The sequence below is a fragment of the Corvus moneduloides genome, chromosome 5 (assembly GCF_009650955.1).
Source record: "Corvus moneduloides isolate bCorMon1 chromosome 5, bCorMon1.pri, whole genome shotgun sequence".
Taxonomy (NCBI): Eukaryota; Metazoa; Chordata; class Aves; order Passeriformes; family Corvidae; genus Corvus; species Corvus moneduloides.
This window is the reverse complement of record NC_045480.1, coordinates 47,894,498-47,912,056: the sequence shown is the minus strand read 5'-3', so window position 1 is coordinate 47,912,056 and position 17,559 is coordinate 47,894,498. Positions and strand designations below refer to the sequence as shown.

Below are 17,559 nucleotides of genomic sequence, written 5' to 3'. Positions count from 1 at the left end.
ACAGTGGCATTTCTCATTTCTCTGTCACAAATGTCTTACCCTGACCTTCTTGACCTGACCTCTCAACCTTCACTGATCCTCCTATGACTGCTTCTCTTTGCCTCCATCTTAACTGCTTATTCTTTTGGTCCTGATCTCCCCAAAAGAGCAGTGTCACAACAGAGGCACCTTAGGGTAAGGTTCTGTGAGACAACCAATTTGATCTAGCAAGTTATTACTGTCAAAAGTAGAGGTGTTAAGTCTCCCTTTCCTTCAGCACCACACTGTGCCCTCCTTGTCTGTCCCCCCATCATTCAAGCAAAGGTAATGTAGCACAGAAGTAAATGCTTCTCTGTCAGTTTACTGATCTTAAAACAGAGACAAAAGAGGTATTGCATGGAGTGAATATTCCCTGAAATATAAGCTTCTTCTGAGCTTGCCTCAGCCATTTATGATCCCACCTGTCTGCCCAAGTTCCTCTCCTTTGTTGTTTGAACTGAATTGTTCCTAGTTAATTGAATACCCTGCTTACAGCTGCTGATCCCATTTCATCCCAGCTCTGTCCTACTTTCTTGTGCCTCTAGTTTGGCTGTGAGGCCTGTCTGACACCAAAATCTGCCACATCAAGTATTTTATAATAACTCCCTGCATAAATATCATGCGTTGTGCTTCAAGCCTCAGGCTCTTTGAGCTTTTTTGCTTTGGAAATAACTAAAATCCTCCTTAAAAACCATGCCATCTTTTTGGCTTTCACTGTTTTTACTCTGATCTTTCTGATTAATTTTTCCCTCAGCATCTACTCCTCCCTCTCTTGCACTCCCAAAGGCACCCTATTTCTTGTTATATTCTATCCAGCTTTTACTATTTGCTTGTGCAGGCTCCTGTACCACTTTATGTCAGGGATTTACGAGCATCCATTTGTATTTTTCAGCTTTCTGCTTTTCTCCAGTCACATATTTCACCCTGTGCTTTAGGCATGTCGTATTAAATGCCCTGACAGCTCCTAATTTTAAGATCCTTTTCTGGGGTCAAATTAAAGCAGTTCAATCACACTACATTCTGTGTAGTCTTAGCACAAGTCGTTTCTCTCCCCCTCTCCTTTGATAAAGGAGCTGAACTCCCTGCAGAGGCAGATGCTGGAGTTAGCACCTTGTTCAGATGGGCGGGCATATCGCAGCTCCCTGGCTTCTGCTGACAGGCTGCACGAGAGTTCTGGCACAAAGCACTGCATCACAACGTGCTGGGGTCACGTTTGCAAGTTTTTCTTCACAGTGAGACATACTAGGCACGTTCTTCAATGACATCGCAGATTCTGATGCAATTGCACAGCTCCATTAGCTGCCACACAGTACATAACATACACTGCCTCTACTTTTGCCCAGATTTCTTACTTAGTCTGTGCTATCCACACCAACACCATTATTTTACCAGAGCTCTCTTCTAGTATTTTTAACATGTAAATCTCTGTCTAGGTCGACAGTGTGATCACAGTATTTGATTACTTTAATTATCTTGATTATTGAGTCTGGATCTTATTCCCAATGCACCTGCATTGTTTTCCACAAAAAATTCAGCAACTGAGGTAATCTTTTGTTCCATACCACAGCCACATTGCCTACACCTCCATGAATGCCATGCTTTTATGTCCTGAGCTCCAAGGCCTTTTCAGAGTTTCTCCTTTCTTACTGATCGACTCCCCCAGCTCTCTTCATCACAAGGCCTGACTTTTCAGCTCTCTTCCTACAAAGCTCTCTTTTCTTACCTTGTCTTCTATGCGGAGAATGCCCTTCTTCATCAAATCAAATTATCTATTTTTCTTTCTTTTCTACAATCTACATGTCACAAAATATAGAAACAATGTATCAGAATGAGAGTAGGAGAAACAATGTGAATAGGCAAAAAAGTCACTCCAGAAAGAGGGATGTTTCATCCGTCTATATAAAATATATGTGCTACAAATCTTCTACCATCAACTATGTACTGCAAGTTATGCACCTTACGCTGTTAGATTTTTTATGGAACAGGATAGGCATGAAAAGCCTTTGATGGATATGGATCAAGTGCCCAAACACTGTACATAAGATTGTGAAAAGACTGCTATGAAAAGACTGTTTGTAGATGCACAAGAGAAAGCAAGCTAGCTATTGCATCTCTGATTCCCATGGAAATTTATTTAAGATGCTAATTCAGTGTAGCCACAAATAAAGAAACAAAAGAGAGAGCAAGAATGAGCTGATTTAGTGGACTTTGTTGAAAAGGCACACTTTAGACAAAGTCACCCTGGGTACAACTCCTGTGACTCCAGTCATACCCTTATGCCAAGGATGAAGCTGCCTCTTTGTCCTTAAGCCTTGTAGGACGCAGGAAAATTGTTACCAGCATTGCCAACAATACCAACCCAGGCACCAGTTAAGTGTGATGGCCAAGCTGATTTAATAACCTACTTTCACCAAAAAGGTCATCATCCCCTTCTCTTTATCACCATTCCCAGCTGCACAGGCCTGCTCCTCTCACATGTGTTCCAGGAACAGTGTGAAAGCTCACAGACCAAATGTGTCTTGCTGGATATGTTTTTCAGACAGGTTAATGATCTGACTCATATCTGTGCCATGTTAAGCACCCCAAGAGCCAGTGGAGGGAAACAATAAACATATGTGGCTGAAGATGGAGAGGGAAAAAGGTGGAGACCAAAATCACTACCTTCTTTTTCGTATGCAAAATATGGCCATCATCCCCAGAAGCTACCATCTATTCTGGGGTGAAACTTAAAACCATAACCCCCAAACCCATGCCACTCTTAAACACAAGATCCCAAAAGCTGATGAGTCCCTTCCAGCTCAGCATATTCTAGATTCTGTGATTCAGCAGAACTTTGCCCACTCCCTCATTTGCGGGCTCCATGGGTGACATTTTGACTCTGCCCCTTTTATATTACCACCCATGCATCTGGCTTCTACTATTTATTGTTTGTTTCGAAAACTGTTTTTTTACCATTTTGTGGCCTCAGCCCACCCTCACTCTGCCCTTTCTTCTCAAAACAAGCTAAGCTGGATGCTATTTTGCCTGTTCTTTGTATCTCCCTTTGGGGCCAAGAAGGAACCTCAGGCTCCCTGAGGCTCAGCCTGACCAGTTCATATCTATGTTGCTGCTGGGAGGAGACCTGCCCTGGTTCTCCAGAAGAAGCCACAGATGCTGCAGAATGGAGTGGAGTGAGAAGATTTTTGTCATGTTTTACTGGCCTGCTTTCAGTTATAAAGGAGGTTACAAGTTATTCCCAGAAAACACACTAGCTCAAGCAATGGAAGACTTCAGATAGCAACAAAAGAAGTGAAACTGTGTAGCTGAAATGTCTCATTTTTCTGTTAAAAAAGAAAACAAATGGCAGAAATGGGAAGGGGAAGAGATTGTGTGCAGATGCACCACACTAACATATGAGACTGCAGTCAGTGGGAACTTGGACTTAGTCCCAGCTCAGAGCATGTGCATTTTGAACTTTGAGCTCTTGGACCACTTCCTAATTAGAGAGCAAGTGACACTCTGTGGAACTATTTAACCCTTTGGTGGTGCCTCCTGAGGTGTAGCAAATGCCAGAAGAGACTCTGGGGATGTGTCTAACCCCTGGAGGCCACATAGACTATAGGACCTATCCCTGTGCTCCAAATGGCTTAAGTGAAACAAGTGCTGTCAGCATCTCTTTTCGTGGGTCTCTACACAGAAAGATCAGGCTTACAGCTACTCCTTCCTGCACTGCTGAACAACTGCTGGGATCTCCCCCTAATGTGCCAGCTTTCCATCCAGAATCTCCCTGTCTTCAAGAGAGAATGATTCCTTCAGCCTCATCAGTAATGCCACACCAAGGATCAGATCAAACAGATACCCACTGCAACTTAATAGTGTAAATAACACCACACTGAACACAGAGACCTGCTTCTCTGCTTCACAGGAGTGTAAAAGCAGCAGAGTATTATCAAATTGTAACTGTAACTAAAAATACAATTACAGCATTAGGAGCTGTGTAGAAAGAAACGGGTTATACAGCTGATGTACATCAACAGCTGTCATGACTATCACTGGTGTTCTAGTTAGATGTGCACTAGTGATTTCATTTTTTATATCCCTTTGTTAAGTGGCAATATTATGTCCTACCTATTTCACAGAAGTTCTGTGTGGATACATTTACAGTTCTTTGAAGCTCTCACTGAAGACATTTCAGACATAAAAACTGTTATTATTTTCACTATTGACTTAAGAAATATATCCTTTGAAAGCAAATAAACAGGATAACTACTTTGGCAAGATAAGGGGGTTTTTAAAAAATTTCCTACCATCTCGAAGGTCACTCATTCCAAGCACAACACAAATACACTAATAAAAGGAGATGCACCTCCAAAAATACATGCACTGTGGGTAAAGGTTAACTTTGGCACTGTAAAGCAGAGTAAACATACAAGTTTGAAGTCCATCTATGCAAGTTTTCTCCCTAGCTTCTTTGTGTCCCATGCTCTGGTGAGAGATGGTTTACAGGCCTCAATTGCCACGGAGTTCAGACGAAGCCTTTCAAGTACAAACTACTCTTTGCACATGCCCTTCATTCCCCACTCAGTTGTGCTCTACCTTATTTGCAGACTAAAGGCTGCAGTTCCCATCTCACCTGGAAGTCTGGCAGTCAAAATTTTTGAGCCTTAAGGTTTTTCTAGATGGAACTGTGACAGCAAGGTAGCAAAAGTATCAAAGCTACCTCTAAAATAGCTATCCAATGTATGTGCTGTTAAAGTAGGAGAGAACTCAGTCAAGAAGCAAAGCCAATTAGCCTGTCTTGGGCACCATACTGCCATAACTGGCTTCTATATCCAAGCTGGCTATAAGCTACTTTAAGTCTTGCTTACTACACTACAGGCATTTCTCAGTTAAATTCTGTGAATTAATCTAGACACAACATTTGAATCTCACTGTTATTATGGGGTGATTTATGCACTTCTAGAGGGGTTTTGCAAACAGTGCTGAAACACTCCTTATCTCTGATTAGGTTTAGAGTCCAAAAAAATATTTCAGAAGGACAAATACTTTGGCTTTGGAGCACACCTACATTCAGAGTGTCAGGTATGCAGACAAAGAGAGCCAAAAAAGAGCTACAGACCCAGCACACACATCCACCCTAATTTCAAATTACAAGAAGACTTGTCTCCAAGGAATGCTTTCCTATAAAACAGTATAAACATTTCCAGCAGTATCTTTGGAACTGACAAGTTCCTTATTAGGTATGTCCTTTACAATGTGGGCTTGCTCACAAGGAAAAAGAAATTGCCTCTCCAGTTTCTTGCACTTCTCTGTGGGTTGAGATGTTCTTGCTCACACAGAAGATCTCAAGGGAAGTTGCCAAAAGAACTCTTTTGTGAAGACCTTGCTGTTACACAACAAACAGACAGCATTAATTAGAAGACTGCCTTCAAGATAGCTGTAGTTCCTGCTCCCATAAGAAACCTATTCATCATGAACTCAGCACTAAATATTCCACTTGTTTCCTTGGCACAGAACCAAATTTCTGCATCAACAAGAGCAAAGGATGCTCAGAGACCAAGAGGGATTTGCCCATCACAGGAAAAATGCTCAGATTAGCAATGCAGTGACCTTGTTTCAAAGAAAGCACTTTAATACATGCCTTTCTGTCAAGCATATGAGAACTCCCGCTGATTTCACTGTCACATCAATGAGGTCAGCCATGGATTTATCCAGGAACTAAAAGGAATTAACTCCCTTCACACATACACACCCCCTGAATAATGGCCAGAATGGTCTGTGCCCAATGGTGCAGATGTGACTTGTCCCTCCCCTCTCCCAGTGTGGATCAGGAGTTTACCTCTCCTTGAATGAGACTACTGATGCATTTTATGCCTACTTGCTGAATAGGAGTGAGTGGGATACCAAAAAAAAATGCTATACCCAACTTACTTTTACATCCCCTTTCTACCCAGCAAGCCTAGACAAAGTGTGCCCATTACCAACCATGCAGAAACACCTAAATAATTTAAATGCTTGAAACTGCAGAGGCACAACAAAGGTCAGAATCATTCATTTTGATAAAGAAATCCAAAGAGATGGTGGTGTGTACTGTGTAAGTCTGCAAGCAAACACAACAGTCCAAGTTTTCGTTATCCTCATATAACAGGCTAGTAAGAGGAATTTTAATGAATTCCAGGTGCTCTCAAGTCAAGGTCCTCGTGATTACCTATCCCATGTAAAAACAGGGACATACTAGCTCTCAAGCAAAGCCCTATTATAAAGGTATTCTGAGCAGCAGGAGAGGGAAAGAAGACCTTAACATTAAAGATACTACAAACCTCAGCCATGCAGGAGAACTTGATTAAAATATAAAAGTCCCCTTGAATCAAGTAGCACATGGCTAAACCTGTCATGTAAAGAGAACCAAACCACCCCCATGTCTGGATTTAATTACACCATGCCATTTTACAGCAGCCTAAGAAAACTGGACTGGGGGTCAAAAGAATCTTAGAATAATTCTTTAGTCAATCACACATATTAAGAACCTGGGTAAGAATGAATAACAGACAACATCAGCAGATTGAGTGTACAAAGGTTCTAATTAAAGATAAGAACAACAACAAAGAAATCTACAGACAAATGGCTCACTTCAGAGGGATAGTAGCTACCACAATTTCTATATGGTCTCCAAAATTCAAACAAACCTACAAAACTAATGCATACTGAAAGGATGGAGTTCTGTTCAATATGTGCTCACTGATTTGAAAAGAAAGGGAATTCATGGAATGCTGAAATTCTTCAGAAATATATCTTTTCTTAGGAGTTCTACACATATTTAAAACAAATTCTCCATAAGAAAGTATTTGTATGAGACTGTATGTTTATATAGCAACTATAAATTACAAGGAGAAATCTGTATAAGAACATACTTGTAATTAGTATGAAAGTATAAAGGATATAACATTTAATTATTTTTTCAGTGTGAGTATAAAATCAATGAAATTTTTTTTAACAAAATATTTCTAGATATGTTTCTTGCAAATGTTAACTGGGGAGAAGGAACTTAAAGTCTTTTGAAATATTACCTAGCCAGCAAAGAAACTTGGAGATACTGTATATTCTAAAATGTATATGCAAAAGCAATGCCAACGCTATCTAAATTAGTAAGGGTTTCCTGAAGATATGTAGCATGAAACAAAATTACAATCACTATAACCTGCATCCAGCATCACTATGGTATTTTTATAGTAATGGGAAATCAGTTCCATGTCTGGGGTTTTTTTTCCTATTTAACAGATTGTTTTATGAAAAAAGCGCCACTTCTTCCAGCATTCATTCGTCTTATCGCTCTAAAAGTACTGACTATTCTGCCTCATTCCTTGAGCAAGGATCCCCTGATTCTGTTAAAACAGCCAGAGCTGCCTGACTGCAACACAATGCTCCACCAGGGCCTTTGTGTTGACCCAGACTACAGCATGGATTAAATTATAGCTCACACACTGAGACTCTATTTGCATGCAAGGAACAAAATCTGTGTGAGGTAATACTGTGTAGTACCCAGGGTCTGGATGAACAGCAGGCCTTGAAAGTTTGTGTGCATTCAACTTGTGCTTTTCTGCGTGCTTGTCAAGGTCAGCAGTGTGGCACGTTTAAAGGAGGCTTCTTGCACTGAAAGGATTGTTGTTTGCTCTTGGCTGCTTTCTGACTCAAGCTCAAGCTGAGAGAGACCTCACCAGAAGGAGGTAATGATTATTGCAATGGAAAATTGCAAAATTCAGCAATTGCTCATATTAATGCAGTTATTTTAAAGCTGTATTTCTTGGTCATTTTAAGGACAGGTGAAAGACAGCAAAAATCACAAGTCAGCCAGAAAGGAATCTATCTTGAATCCATCCCACTGGCATCCATAGATATGATGATGCCTAAAACCAAACATATGTGAACCCCTTGATATTCTTGAGGACTCAAGAACATTAGTGTCCACAACACAGAATAACGGGTCATATGCATTCTGAAAAGGAAATATTCTGCAGGTTCAAAAATCTGTTTAACTTGTGAATGAGGGAAAAAGTTAAACTTTCTCAGTAGCATTTCAAAAAATGAAACTGAAGATAGTCCAGTCTTTTTTCCTTTCACTTCCTTCCTCACCCACGGTAATTTCAGACTCTACAGCAAGTTCCAATATCACTTTTTGGAAGAGGAAAAACCCACAGAGGTATTTTATACCATCCTCAACAGAAAAAAATTACCATTCAGGGTTTTTTTCTAAGAAATCTTGTTACAGCCATACTTAGGAACCTCCTTGCTACACAGAGGTACTGAATGCCATGATACTTGCCCAAAGCAGAATTTTGTTGTCAATTGTGCATTTTTAGTGCATTTTAATACTATAATCTATAAGCATGGTAATTTTATATTCCTCCATTAAGTGACCCTATTTCAGCTGTTAATAGATTAACAGCCTTTAGTGGTTAGTATGAAATTTTTCATACTAGATGTTTGCCTCATTAAAAAAAATCTGCCAAAATAATTGAGTAATTTCTGAGAACAAGATTAAGAAAAATCAGATTGCTTTGCATGACAAAAAATCAGGTGTCTTTATTTGAGAACTATGAAAATCCTCAGCTTTTCAGAAGGAGCCTGAATACAAAACAATAGGGAAAGGCTTTAATCCAGACAATGACTTTTTTAACATCACATGAATATGTACATTAACTTCACTATGACCCAATGCATACTCACTTGGGAGATGAATTTTTTTGTGATACAGGCAGCTTGCTTTCTGTCCTTTCCTAGCGTTTGTGTAGCACCCCTTAAATACAAGCCTTGCAGCAGAGGAAGATATTAAACCAGACACACCCAATCCAGTTCAATGAAAGATAATAGATTAAGTTCACAAGGCACTGAAGGAAACTCTGGTATGAGGATAAGTATTCTCATGGGCAGCTCTCTTAGAAGACATACTGTCTTACAAATCTCCCCACTATGAAATAATGCTGGTTTTATTGCATACTGTACTATTTCCTCACTGTCAGGGTTGTTCCTTCCTAATTACAACTATGTTAGCCAGCTCAAGACCTCCCTGTGGTCAAGAAGCATGCTTCGCAGGTGAGGAATAGTGGAAGGTCTTGGTCCAGATAGAGCCAGTGAAATCTATTCAGTGAATAATGCCAAGTGAACAGAACAAAGAGACTGCCCTGTCACTGTATTTCTCCAAGTTGGCTCTTAGTGCGATCATACTTTGGCTATAGCAAATAAAATGGCCAACAATTGTTAGCAGCAACAATTAAGCCATTCATTGTGCCTTTTGGAGAATGATAGATGGAGTTTCTTGTACCATCCTCACCCCAGCTGCACTCTTTGTCAATTCCTCCTTCATGGAAGTTTTGCGATTTGAGCATCTGTTCTGAATCGGTAGATAAACAAACTACTCTGGACTATGGTATGTACACAGAGCCACTGACAAATAGTCCTGTGCAGAGACAGCGGCCCACTGACCTAGAGAATTGCACTGCCAGTGTGATAGGCAGCCCTATACCTACTTTTAATCCCCATACCTGATTAAAGCAATCAGCTGAAGGGATCTCTTTATAAAGGCACTCTATTAACACCTTTATTTAGACAGTTCACCAGAAGCACAGATGACATTGTGATGTTGTACCACTAGTTGCTCTGACAACACTCAACTTTCCTCAGTGACAAAGAGAGGGGGAGAATATTTACAGGAAAATGCTTTCCAGATGATAGGGCCAGAGTAGTGTGGGGTCTCTGCTGCTGAAGGCTCTAAACTTTTTTTTCCCAGCTCCATAAATCATAACATCAGCTCTGATTTCTCCTAGGGTTAGCTGGCTAAGGATCAAGGAGCATCAAAAAGAGCTTTCTTCCTTCTGCTCTCCCTAGCACTTGCAAATCAGATGTGTCTATCTGCCCTCACATCTTCCAAGAATAAAGCAAAGAAAAACCTTTCAGAAAACATTTTAAAGACAGAACCATTTTTAAAAAGCATTAGTGTAAACCAATGGTGAGGCCTTTTGTTGCCCCAAAAGGACAAACTCATACTTCCCAAGAAACAGAAGTCTTTTACATGGTCCTCCCCTACCTATACTCTCTGATGCTGAACAAGCAATAAATATTTATGGAAAAGAAGGAATTAACTGCAATTATTATTTCAGGGCATGAACAATCAAGGTCAGAACCAAAGCAAACCATCACTTGTCTCCTGATAATTACAATGAAAATAATGACTTATTTTGTCATCAGTAGTTATTGATTCCTACAAGACCTTTGATGTCATAGCATGTTATTCATTATAACCATTATACAATGGCATCTATGTTACAAGCTTCTCTATGTTAACTCTCAATATGTTCTTAAAAACAAAAGCTGAACAAATTCTCCATTTCTCCTTTTATAGCATACAATCTTAATTTTATAGAGAAAAAGAGTACTTTGGCCATTCCACCTAGGAGGGACACTGATGGTTGGAAGCCCATTTGGGGGTAAAATTTTGCTATGGGAATATGCAGTATGAGTTGCATTCACTTTTAGGATGGCTATGTCTTGGCCCAAGGTTAGTAAGCATATTGTCCTGGGAACTCCAAACATACTACAACAAGTTGGGCGTTAGTTACCTAATTCTTGAATCAATTTTCAGCCTCATTGCATTACTTTTACACCGCAATTACTACTGACTAATTTAAAATCTGAGGGCCACACATACTGTAACAAAGCTATGGCAACCTATGGATTTCAGGTGTGTCAGTAGGGCAATGCTCAGAATGTCAAGGGAGTTGTCAACCTCCTCTTTCAGAAACCTAGCTATGGCATCCAGCAGGATCTACTTCTCTGCATTCTGCCAAAACCACTTATTTCAGTGAACCTATTTCCGAAGAAGAACGGAAACTGGTTCATTACAAGGAATTCAACAGAGGAAGCTCCATATCAGTCTGCAAACTCTGTAATTTCTTAGAAAGGGCCCTTGCATGAGTGAATTTCCACTGAATTGAAGAGTGGAGGGGGAACAGAATAGAAAAGGTCTTTAACGTTTTCTTGATTGCTCCCCTAAATCGGTAAAGGAGACTCAAAAGTACTGAAGCCTTTAAATTAAGACAATCCATGTTTCTAAAAAACAAACAATCTTTAGTGATTTGGTTATTTCTGATTTACTTTCTTTAAAATTAGGCCATTACTTTTAGGAATGCTTTGAAATAAATGAATGATAGGACAGGATTTCAGAATGCTCTTAACAGTAATCCATACCATTCCTGAGGATAAACTGTTTTGTCTTTGACCTTCTAGCTTATCCCCTTGGGAATCACATTATTGTCTCATAAGAAAAGAGGCACCCATCTTAATATTCCTGACCTAATGAGTTCTGCAAAATCCTTTCAAAGTACTAGCTAACCAGATTGATAAACTACTCTTTTATCCTTCCGGATCAAGCTGGATTTATGATTAATTGCATGCTTGCAAATAATCTTTCAGACTTTTATTCATCATTCCCTGTATGAAAAAAAGTGTCCGTTGAGGAGTACAACAGCCCTTCACGTTTGTTAGCTTGCATTTGCATAAATCCTTTCAACTGCTTTATGGAAGGGACAACAGTGACACTGTCAGAATAAATTTAATTTTAGTTTTTAATATGTCACTGAAGTGATACAAGTTGCAGTGTCAATGCAAAAAGAGATATCACAAAGTAGAGTTTCAAAGTGAAATCTAAAAATCCTGGGAAATTCAAGGTACAATATCTTTTCAACTGTGATCTGGCCCTCTGGGATCCTTCAGATTTTTTATTCCTGCATATACAACTAGGTTTATCACCTCAAAATAAAAATGGCACTTAGAAATCATAGCAGTTTGTGCAATATACATTTCCAGAAAGAATAACTATGCCATTTGGCTCAGATGTGTTGGTTACCTTGCCCAGTTAAGTTATAGCTTGTCCTCATACACTACAGCCTTGCCTTGTGGAAGATGAGCTGACAAGTGTACAAACTGAACACATGAAATACCTTCAGCATGGAATAGTGTGTTATAATGGGGCTTTGTGAACTAGAGAGTTGTCCTGACTGATTTCAGATGGCAGTTTAGTCCTAGTTTATGAGTATAAAACCTACTGTGTACCTTACACCATATCATTCAAGCAAAAGATAGCAGAAAAGGTGATGTTAACAGATGTGACTGCTCCTGAAATCTACTTGTAAGATGGATAAGGAGCAGAGTGATGGGAAAATTTTGTCTTATAGCAAATGCAGATAAAACACTCTCATCTGTGAGACTCTCATCTCACCCATATTGTGATCCCCACTGTCCACCTCAAATCATAGTACATTGTCCATGAGTCAATTAGTGTGATGGTCATGTGGCATGCTGCTGCTCTTTCATGTAAATAATCAACACTGAAGTTTAGATTCTGTAAATAACCAAAAGTAAACATACTTCATTAAACTTAATAATGAATATTACTACCTTAATGAAGTTTATCATGAACGTTATTAACTTAGTAATTGGCAATAGTGTCTTAACAATTTTAAGGGAAATCTTCGTTGGTGGTCCAGAACTATTTTGTAATTGTAGTCATGTTTTGGTCAGTTGAGTTAATTTCAATTAATATACTTCACTAACTTTATTCCTAAACACTAACAGCCTAAGGGAGATACTTCAAGTGAATCAGTAAGACAGCTTTAAAATAAGGTCACAGTAAGTGTATGTCATTCCCGAATTTTAATTATGTGCAATTATAAGCCCATGTCTAAGCAAAGTCTGGTATCCTGAAGACCAATTCAGATAACACAGTACTGACATCTGTGTTCTGAATTCAGATAAAGAGCCAAACAAGAAAGGTAGTAAGTGTGTGCAAAGAAGGTTTTCATTTATTTGTAATAGAGCTTGTAAGCAGTCTGGGGACAAGGATTACCTTCTGTTTCTATACAATATCTAGCACAGTGACCAAAAAAAGGTATTCCTAGGTGCTGCAGAAATAGTGAAGAGTAATAATAATATAAATGCAGAATAAAATGATAATGCCATTGGGGCAAGTCAGAATTTTATATGAGGTATACTGATGGATGTTTAATGAACTGCACTGAATCAATCTGACACTGCATGGTTCTTAGGAAGCAACTAACTCCTGTATAATCTGATTTAAAAGAAATTATCACTGCTACAGTTATTTTTCTCAGATTTTTTTCCTCAAGCAAAGCCCACAGAAAACAGAAGCATCCCTATTTATTTTTTTCTTTAACATTATCAGATGATTAAATAGATTGGGCCTACATGTGGTTTGCCATTTGAAAATCAAAATCCAAAACTCAGCCTAGGTATCTGAGCTGTGTTAAGTTACATTAATTGATGCCTCAGTTACCTTTTTATTCCTCAACTGGATGAGCTTAATGTTGTTCTTCCAAACAGATTTTTACATCTTAGTAATTCTCAAATAACAGAAATTTTTGTGGAAAAGCAGATAAAAATTTGAAGACAAGGGAAAGGAGAAAGGAAGGGAAGAAGGAAGGATTAATTACTGTAAGATCTTTATGGGAATTTGTTCTTACCTAGTTCATTTGCCTCAGAATTCTTCTCGTAGGGAATTAGGAGAAAGGAGGAGTGATCATAGAATACTAACTGGAAAGACAAGACCAACATGGATACTTAGCCTTTCCTATGACTACAGCAGAGAGAAGGGGATCATGGGATGCAGTGTTCCCTGTTTTAAAGGGCTGAGAGGGTGGGAAACACTTCCACTATGAGTAGAAGTGAAGAACACTAAAATAAAATTACAAAAAGCTGCTTGCTTGTAGTAAGAGAAAAAACTTGGGAGTGACACAAAACTCCTATCTTGAAAGGAAATGAAAAAGGGTAAGAAATACTAGAAAAGACTGTTTTCCTTTTCAGCATCTTGGTAAGGCATCTTGGTAAGTAACAATGGATTTGGCATTATTAAATCTAAATATTTAAAGCTTTGCAGGGGTTATCCGTGTTGGCAGTTCACTCTGTGCTTTGCAGAGACAATATTGAGAATTCTCTTGAATTGTGGCCAGTTGCAAACCAGCTGGACAAGATTGGTCTGGTGCAGTCACTGGTGTTGTACCCCTTCCTACTCTCCAAGAGAGGTCAACCACAAGGTGAACAGGTTTGTTCCCTGATCAGCCATGCACGCTGCCTGGCTTTCCTACAGGCCAAGGTAAAGCATCAGGCAGTTTCACACCTCCCAGAAATATTTATGCAGCAGGGCTGAAACCAATGAGGCAGCCTATCAGTGTCACTGATCTGTTACCAGGGGTAAAGGTATCTGAGAATCTGACACACCAGCAAGCACGGGAATGCTCACACCTCAGTGCTCTCAGAGAAAGTTACAAAGCATCGATGCATGTGATAGCAAATGAGATCTCAGCTCAGGGCTGCAGCACCAAGAACTGCAGGGCATTGTTTAGTATTCAGTGAGCATATGCCTAAAAAGTCAGTGCACATGCTCTCAGAATTTCAGCATCCTGTGCACATCAATGAACTTCACTTAAGCTTCATCAGGATCCATTTACATTCTGGATAAGAGATTTGGGAGGAAAACTGGTATATGATGTAAAGAGCAAAATTAAAGGCCAAAATCTGCTTTTCTGGATATCTGTCAGGAAGATGCCTGAGCAGATTTTAAATAAAACATCTCTGAAATTTTCCATCCATGTCCCAAATCTTCCCAGAAAAACTTCCGAAATTATTCAGGACACAGAATAATTTCTCTCTATTTTAGAGACTTAGGCAGAGGCTTTCAATATATAATCCAAACAAGCAGTGGATTAACTGTCTTCAGCTGAAAGCCTGCCAGACAACTACTCTTCCCACGCACATGACATTTGATGTCTGCCATTTTAATATTTTGACATTTTTGTGAGAGACATTGTCCTGAAAGGTCACCACTTGTCTCAGCAGCTGGCTGGCTGCCACTCAGGCTTGGGAAGCTTAGCTCCACAGCTGTCATCAAAAAGGACCATTTTCACAGCTAAATTTCAGGGAAGCTATGAATTTATGTCTATGAGGGGAAAAAGAAGACAAGAGGAAGGAAAGGGAAGCTTGAAAATCAGCTTTTACTTGCTACAGTGAAGACTGGCATTTATACGTATACATCTGTAAGATGAGGCTGAAGTATTTCAAAAGCAGCTTATAAACACAACAGAGTCAACAACTACCTGTGTTATAGCAGCATTATCAAGGCAGTTATACCATGGATATGTTTAGTCCTCTATTGCAGCAAACAACACACACATTCTCTCCCTAGTCACTTAATGGCAGTCACCTGTTAACAGTGAAAATAACATTTTAATGTGACTCATGAAAAGCTGACAGTACCAATGGTCCCCAAGAAATAACAAAACCTGTGAATAAAGCAAGAAACATGATACAGCAACAGAAACAAACTAGCTACAGTCTGCATTTCTTGTGCAATTATCTGACATTTATACATGGTACTGATCACAGGCTGTTTTCAGGAAGCAGATTTCATTCACAGCACAGTAAGAATTCACTAGCAATAAACTCACTAGGACAATGGCAATACAGAAGCTTTGAATTAGAAAGGAGAATAAAAAACAATGTACTGCTTCTTCAGTGCTATGAGACCAAAAATACACTGACAAGTGTAAATTTTCTTCCTTACAGTATCACCACAACACTGAGAAACCTTCAGCTCCACTGCTTCCCAACCACCTTACTATCCTGTCTTGATGCCACTGTAGCAGATAAAGATCATTTCATGTACAGACAGAGTGAGATGGGTGAAAAACATGCATTGCTCACCGTGCTATGTTCATTGTTCTTATCAGGTCAGATGCAGACTTACTGGTGCCCCTTATGATGACTATTTGTTTGCGCTTCTGATAATAAGGTATTGTCGAGTTTCTTAATGAGAAGTCCGGGTCTGCATTTATGGATTTTTAAAGAAAAGATTCCAGGTGAAAAATACCATGGAAAATTTTTCTTCTATGTGCTCACAAACTATATATTACTGCTGAAGTATCTTTCTTGCTGTATATCTAAGACTATCTAATCTAAGCAGAAAAACATCTCTCTATAAGTACCTCTTGCATTTGCTGGACTTCTCCCCTCACAAACAATATGGCAAACAGACATCCCCAAAATCAACAAACACAACTGCAAACTATTTGTTCTGGAAAGCTTTCATGCATCCCTTTTCCTCAGCAGCTCTTCCACTGAAAGCCAGAACAATACTGCAGAGAAGCTTTCCCTGTCAGGATGTTTTCAGCTTTCATCTCTCTGCTTTTTCAAGCAGAAGACCAAGGTAGAAACCTTAATTAGCAATCTGAAAGCACCACACAGGCAAGGAATACTTACATTTGCAACTGTATTTGTGATATTTGCGCACTGATCCAGCGACTGGTGATTACAAAGAAGAGCAAGAGCTTTTTAGGCTCCCTTTCAAGTCTTGCAGCAGTGAAATGAAGGCTGCTATCTGAAAGCTACTCATTTTCTATATGCTGTGCTCTACTTGCTTCCCATGTGCGTACAACACAGCTGCCAGATTTAATAACCATGTCAGCCTGCTTTTCCCAGAAAGCAGCAGAGAGATGACAGGATGAAGATGAAGTAGCCAGTGCGTTAATCTCTAGTTATGGCTGCACTAAGCCTTGAATGAATGTCAGAGTTTAATGCCCTTGAAAAAAAAAATAAAACAAATCAACACTATTTGTGAAAATGAAAAGTGCAAAAGGATTTCAGAAATGTTAATCCATACCTGCCTCAGTGACATGAAAGTATATTAAAGACATTTTGCCTTTGTTTTTCTCTCAGTTAAGAAATCCTAGGACTTGAGTTAATTTTTTTTCCTTTCAGAATAACATTTTTCCTAGCAGTGTATGCTTGTACCCCAAAAGAAAAAAACCATTAACTGACAAATTAGTTGAGCTTCCCTCCTCTCCAGTTCCTCTCTGGAAAAAAGTATTTCCATACCTGTTTGTCTTTGCTGACTTCTTTCAGGCAAAAAAAAAGTTAATAAAAAGGGGGGAAATTCTCTTTTACCGTTTAAATTCTCCCACACACAGTGGTTCCTAGAGCACTGGACTTTAGTATCTGCTGTGTTCAGTTCATTGCCAAGGTGGAGCATCGCCGTACCTCCAGCTATAAAACCAGTTCCACGCAAGGGAAGGGTGGCCAGACTTTACATGACAAGAGAAGGTGCCAGTTGTGCAGTCAAAATAACAAACTGAAAATAAACCCAGAAACGTTCAGTTGAATCTGCAACAGTGCAGGGATGCCGCAGAGGTCATATGACATCTGTGCGCGTCTTTTTCTCGCTCTCATTTATATTCCCTTCACTTCCCTTGGAGGCACCTGTCTCAGCGGGGAGTGGTTTCTGTGGAAACTACGGACAGTTGGTTTTCCCCTTGGAGAAACTGTTACTATGGTAACCTTACATAATGTATATGGCCTAGATTCTTTTTAAAAATATCTAACCCTGAAATTCTCATTATAAAATTAGAGCTGATTTGTCTGGGGGGCAGGAAATATAGTTATTTAAAAATTGCATTAGAAATGTAGGTTAAAAAAAATCCAAAATGGTGTTACAAATTAAAT

General features: G+C 39.3%; 1 protein-coding gene across 4 annotated transcripts in view; it reads right to left on the bottom strand.

Annotated features, from left to right (window-relative positions):
* Window positions 1–17,250, bottom strand: part of TRIM2 (tripartite motif containing 2) — an 87,878-nt gene extending 70,628 nt beyond the window's left edge. The window contains exons 1-2 of one of the 4 annotated variants that reach the window (XM_032108607.1): window positions 16,321–16,546; window positions 15,766–15,886 (exon numbers count right to left, since the gene is read on the bottom strand). The gene's annotated coding sequence lies outside the window, so the exon portion shown is untranslated. The other 3 variants (XM_032108612.1, XM_032108609.1, XM_032108605.1) reach the window with 3 other exon arrangements.
* Between the last annotated feature and the right edge of the window lie 309 nt (window positions 17,251–17,559).